At 34.0% G+C, this 6,821-nt stretch overlaps 1 non-coding gene across 1 annotated transcript; it reads left to right on the forward strand.

The window, feature by feature from the left end:
- Positions 1 to 6,280: 6,280 nt before the first annotated feature.
- On the forward strand, positions 6,281 to 6,387 carry LOC139317768 (U6 spliceosomal RNA). Its single transcript, XR_011600471.1, has one exon. It is a non-coding gene; the product is annotated as a U6 spliceosomal RNA (small nuclear RNA).
- The last annotated feature ends 434 nt before the right edge of the window (positions 6,388 to 6,821 follow it).

A 6,821-nucleotide genomic window follows, 5' to 3' on the forward strand; every position in this document is an offset into this window, starting at 1 on the left:
CAGTTTAAAAATGATGTAATTTGTTTGCAAGAAACACACATTAGAACAAGTGATCGGAAATACCTAGTAAATGCTAGACTGGGCAAACATTTTGTTGCATCAGCTCCTGAGAAGAAAAATGGTATAGTTATATACCTAAGAACAGATTTAATGGCTAAATTAATTGAAGCAGATCCACAAGGAAGATATATAATGATTGAATTATTAATAGAAGGGAAGAAAATACTTTTAATGGGAGTATATGCACCTAATCAACAACAGAAATTTTATAAACTTCTGCATAAAAAATTAATACAAATGGATTACAAATCATGTATAATGATGGGTGACTGGAATGGTGTATTGGACACTAAAAAAGACAAAAAGACCCTTTTGCCAAATATTCAAACACGGGCTAAATTGCCTAAATCTTTTTTTGATATGATGGATGATATGGAGTTGAGAGACATATGGCGTGAACGAAATTTTAAAGAACAGGATTTTACTTTTTTTTCTGATAGGCACCAATCTTTTTCTAGAATTGATTTTATACTAATTACAAATGATTTTTTTTCCAGGGTAAAGAAGACGAAGATATGTCCAAGAACTTTAACAGACCATAATCTGGTGTGGATGGAATTAGAGTTTGGGGAGGGGTCTAGGAGATCTTGGAGACTGAATGAAACTTTATTTCGATATGAGGCAAATGTGATAGAATGTAAAAAGCTAATGAAAGAATTTTTTGTTTTAAATATGCATAAGGGTACACCTGTGGAAATGGTATGGGATGCAAGTAAAGCATATATGAGAGGAGTTTTAATAAATTTGAATAATTCCTACAGACGTAGACAGGGGAAAAACGGAGGGAATTGGAAGAGGAAATAAAAAAGAAGGAACAGGCGTTAGTGGATAAACCAGATGACAATAATATAAAAGAAGCCATTACAATATTGTGAGGACAGTTTAATATGTTGATGTCAGATCAAGTTGCAACAAACTTGCAATATGCTAAACATAATACCTTTTGCAATGCAAATAAACCAGGCAGGTGGTTAGCATATATGTTAAGGAAAAAACAAAAATCTCGTACAATAGAAAAAATAGAGTATAAAGGTAAAGAGGTATATCAACAGAATATGATTAAAAAAGCATTTTTAGATTTTTATACGAGGCTATATGCTGGTGATAATATACAAGGTAATGATATAGAGAGATATTTGCAGAAGGAGAATATTCTTGCAATTACTGATGAACAAAGGGAAAGATTGAATGTATTAATAACCGCTGAGGAAATTCTTCTGGCAATTAAACAATTAAAAAGTGGAAAGGCTCCTGGCACAGAGGGTTTGACAGCAGTGTATTATAAAAATTTTCAATTAGAAATGGTAGAACCTCTTAAGGAGTTATTTGCTAAAATACAACGGGGAGGAGAGGTGCCACCATCCTGGAGAACAGCTTTTATTTCCCTGATTCCGAAAGAAGATCAAGATCATAGTCAACCCAAAAATTACAGACCCATATCATTGCTTAATACAGATTATAAGATCTTTGCAAAAATCTTGGCAAATAGACTAATGTCAGTTATGCAACAAGTGATTCATAAAGATCAAACTGGATTTATACAAGGGAGACAAATGAAAAGTAATGTAAGACAAATTGTCAACATACTGGAGTATTTGGGGAAGAACAACCAAGTCCCTGCAGTGCTTATGTTTTTGGATGCAGAGAAAGCATTTGATCGATTGAATTGGCAGTTTTTAGTGAAAGTAGCACAAAAGATGCAGTTGGGAGAGCATTTCATACAATCTATTAAGGCAATATACCAGAAACAAACAGCACAAATAATAGTTAATGGTAGTCTCACAGAAACTTTTAAAATTGAGAAAGGAACAAGACAAGGATGTCCCTTGTCTCCACTATTGTTTATTTTAACTTTGGAAGTATTGCTGAATAAAATACGGGATGCGGATAACATACAGGGTATTAAGATCAGGCAACATGATTATAGATTACGAGCATTTGCAGATGATTTGGTTGTAACTTTAACCCAACCAGTAAATTCAGTTACAGGTTTGATGGATATAATTAGGCAATATGGTCAAGTGTCAGGGTTTAAAATAAATATAGGGAAAACAAAGATGATAGTTAAGAATATGAATATAAATCAAAAAGAAGAAATGGAAAGAGTAACAGGATGCGAGATAGTGAAAAAGGTTAAGTACTTAGGAATCTTTATTACAATGTCAAATGGGAAATTATACAAGTATAATTATGAATTGTTATGGCATAAAATACAGATAGAGATGGATAAATGGAAAAAATTACAACCGTCTTTGTTGGGAAGAATAGCAGCAGTTAAAATGAATGATCTGCCCAAGTTTCTATTTCTCTTTCAAATGATACCAATACTTAAAAAGGATGCAATTTTGGAGGAATGGCAGAAAGGTATTAATAACTTTGTTTTGGTAGGGAAGAGACCGAGAGTTAAATTAAAAATAATGCAGGATATACATGAAAGAGGAGGTTTGAAATTGCCCAATCTAAAATTGTACTATGAAGCAGCTGTTTTGTCAGCAATTAGTGACTGGATTAATTTAACAGATGAAAGAATACTGAATATTGAAGGGTATGATTTGCTATATGGTTGGCACGCCTACTTAGTTTATTAGAAGAAGGTGGACAAGACTTTTAAAAGTCACATATTAAGGAATGCCCTCCTGCGCGTTTGGAAAAAATACCAATATAAATTGAATGGCAAGATACCCATGTGGGTAGTACGAAGACATGCAATAGAAAATATAAGTATAGAACAAAGACAGGATGTAATTACTTACAAAGAACTTCTGATTACAGAAAGAAATGTACTACAGTTAAAGCCTCTGAATGTATTAAGAGAGGAAAGGGCAATTCAAACCTGGTTTCAGTATGTACAGTTGCAGAATAGATGGAAAAAAGATCAGAAAATTGGTATTACACAAAGTGAAGAAAATTTGATAAAACGAATTAGGGACCAGAGTCAAATGCACATAAAAAGGTTGTATAATATATTGATAGAAATAGATTCAGAGACAGAGTTAGTTAAAGATTGTATGATAAAATGGGCACAAAATTTTGAGGAACCAATAACGATGGAAACATGGGAAAGGATCTGGGTAAGAAATGTAAAATTTACACAAGCTCAAAATTTGAGAGAAAATTTTTATAAAATGTTTTATAGATGGCATTTGGATCCCAAAAAGTTAGCTTGTATGTACCCAAACCTACAACCCAAATGTTGGAGATGTGATTGTGTTGATGCTACCTATTTTCATGTTTGGTGGACTTGTAAAAAAGTTAAAGCATTTTGGATAAAAATATGGTGGATTATTCAAAATATTTTTTAAAAAAGTATAAAGTTTACTCCACAGTTGTTTTTGTTAGGTATAATTACAGATTGTACGGCTATAGAGACTAATTTGATTCTGAACTTAATAACTGCAGCAAGACTCTTGGTGGCGCAGCACTGGAAGAAGGAAGATTTACCTACTATTCAAGAATGGACATTAAAAGTAGTAAATTTAGCAGAAATGGCAAAAATTTCAGCATATCTGAAGGACCATTCAAATGAGAAATGTATGTTAGAATGGAGAAGATGGATTGATTATATTCAAGGCAAATATCGGACTAAAAAATTTCAAATAGCTTATGAATGATCAAAGAGATTTTATAAAGTACTTAAATTTAGTTTAGTAAAAGGGGAGTTAAAAGTTCAAGAGGGGGATAGGAGGCTATAGATAATTAGCTTATGTTAGTTTATGATTGTCAAATGTTATACTCTGTATTTTGCTCTGGGAAGTGGGGGGGGGAGGGGAAGGGGAGGATTGGAAGGGGAGGATTGGAAGGGGAGGAGGGAGGGGGAAGGGGAAATGTCTGTAAAACTTTTTAAAACTTTTCAATAAAAAAAAAAGCAATACGAACAGTTATTGGTACACTCAAAATTAGGGAAAATTTTTACATCACTGCCACAATGTAAAAAAAGAGGAGTTGTCTTATATATTAGAAATGCAATACCAGCGGAGCAAATATATGCAGATGACGAAGGAAAATCCTGATGGTGGAGATAATAGATAACAATATGAAAGTTCTTCTAGTAGCAATATATGCTCCAAATAATAATCAAAGTGACTTCTATAGAAAATTGCACATGAAAATAATTGAATTGGAATATGATAATATATGTATGATGGGAGATTTTAATGGTATAGTGGATGAAAATTTAGACTATAAAACACATAAAACAATAAGACATAGTAGAAAGATACTACCGAAATCTTTTTTTAAGATGACTGAGGAAATAAATTTAAAAGATGCATGGAGAGATAGAAATGGAAAAAACAGACAATATACTTTTTATTCTGACAGACATTCATCTTGGTTTAGATTAGATATGATATGGAAAAAAATGTAATTGACTTTGAACATAGAACAAATTGAGATAGAAGCAGTGGTGAAATCTAAAATTTGTTACTACCGGTTCTGTGGGCGTGGCTTGGTGGGAGGGGTAATGTGACTGGGTGAGAGTGGCCAATTTTTTTTTTTTTTACTTTTAAAACCATTTTTTCTACAACCTCTTCAGCGAAGAGGTTGTAAAAAATGCTTTCAAAAGGCTCTGACGATCCCAGCTGAGTTGCCTGATTGGCAGAGACTTTTTTTCTTTTAAATGCCTCTGCCGATCAGGCAACTCAGCTTGGATCATCAGAGGCATTTAAAAGAAAAAAAAGGGTTTTTTTCTTTTAAAAGCCTTTGAGGATCCCAGCTGAGCCGCACGATAATCAGAGGCTTTTTTTTTTTACTTTTAAAAGCATTTTTTCGGCCAAAGAGGTTGTAGAAAAAATGCTTTTAAAAGTAAAAATAAAGCCTCTGATGATTGTGCGGCTCAGCTGGGCATGGGAGGGGGGGGGCAGGGATTTTTGCTACTGGTTCTCCGAACCACCCGCCTCCATCGCTACCGGATCAGGCGATCCAGTCCGAACCGGGAGCATTTCACCCCTGGATAGAAGCAAGTACCTGGGCAGATCATAATCCAGTGACAGTGAAATGGAAAGGACAAAGGAGAAGATTTAGATGGACTTTAAATAATACTATATTAAAAGAAAAGGACTTTGTACAGAAAATGGAGAGAGAATTGGCTTTCTTCTTCAAGGAGAACAGGAAAGAAGATACATCGATGCAAAATCTTTGGGACACGATGAAGGCTTATGTCAGAAGCTTGATAATGGACTATTCAAGGAAGAGAAATGTTAAGAAAAGACAAACATATAAAATATTAGAAGATGACTATAAGAGATTTGAAAAAGAGCTTCAGAAATGTCCACACATCTCTTTGTTTCCAAATTTACTTTGCCCTTGATAATCAATTAATTGTGTTATTTTTCTTGATTCTCTTTCTTTTTTCAATTTATATGCTAGCCATCTTCCTGGTTTATTCGCATTTTCAAAATAGTTCTGTTTAGTGCTTCTTATTTTTTGGGCTAGTTCTTTCTCCAGTAAATCCATTTTATGCTTTATTATATCCATTTTCATTTTTACATCTTTCTTATATGGATCTTTCTGGAGTTCCTTTTCAAATCTCTTATAGTCATCAATCAATATTTTAGATGTTTGTCTTTTCTTCACATTTCTTTTCCTTGTATAATCCATTATTAAGCCTCTGGCATAGGCCTTCATTGTATCCCAAAGATTTTGTGCCGATGTGTCTTCTTTCTTATTCTCCTTGAAAAAAAAGCCAACTCTCTCTCCATTTTCTGTACAAAGTCTTTCTCTTTTAATATTGTATTATTTAGAGTCCACCTGGATTTCCTTTTTCGTCCTTTCCAGGTAGCTATCACTGGATTGTGGTCAGCCCATAAATTTGTTTCTATTTCTACGTGTTCTGTATTCAAAGTCAAATCCATAGTTGTCCATATCATATCTAACCTAGACCAAGATGAATGTCTATCAGAATAGAAAGTATATTGTCTATTTTTCCCATTTCTATCTCTCCATACATCTTTCAAGTTTATTTCCTCTGTCATCTTAAAAAAGGAATTCGGTAATGTCTTTCTATTATGTCTTACTGTTTTATGTGTTTTATAGTCCAGGTTTTCATCCACTATTCCATTAAAATCGCCCATCATACATATATTGTCATATTCCATTTCAATTATTTTCATATATAATTTTCTGTAAAAATCACTTTGGTTATTGTTTGGAGCATATATTGTTACCAAAAGAATTTTCATACTATTATCAGTTATCTCCACCATCAGAATTCTACCTTCTGGTGCTCGCTTCGGCAGCACATATACTAAAATTGGAATGATACAGAGAAGATTAGCATGGCCCCTGCGCAAGGATGACACACAAATTCGTGAAGCGTTCCATATTTTTACTTGTTTTGGCACCCAAAAGGTGAAAATATCTGTCTAATTCAAGTTGCAATAGCATTATCCCATATTAAGCATGTGATCAATGACATCTATCCTGCTACACCTCTCATCCTCTGTGGGGATTTTAATGCCACACCATCAACTGGAACATATACTTTTGTCAATAGCGGTAGTATTAACGAAGATCATGAGAGCTGGGATTCAGAAGTTAAAGAGCAACGGTTTGCTATGTCTCTAACCCACCAGTTCGGTCTTAAAAGTGCTTGTGGAGAACCAGCCTACACTAATTATGTTGGAGGGTTTCATGGATGTTTGGACTATATTTTCATTGATGCAAATGTTTTGGAGGTTGAACAGGTAATTCCACTGCCAAGCCATGAAGAAGTAACCACCCACCAGGCCTTACCAAGTGTTTCACACCCATCAGATCATATA

The sequence above is a fragment of the Pituophis catenifer genome, unplaced genomic scaffold (assembly GCF_029215685.1).
Source record: "Pituophis catenifer annectens isolate HBS135680 unplaced genomic scaffold, rPitCat1.0.hap2 SCAF_5, whole genome shotgun sequence".
Classification (NCBI taxonomy): Eukaryota; Metazoa; Chordata; class Lepidosauria; order Squamata; family Colubridae; genus Pituophis; species Pituophis catenifer.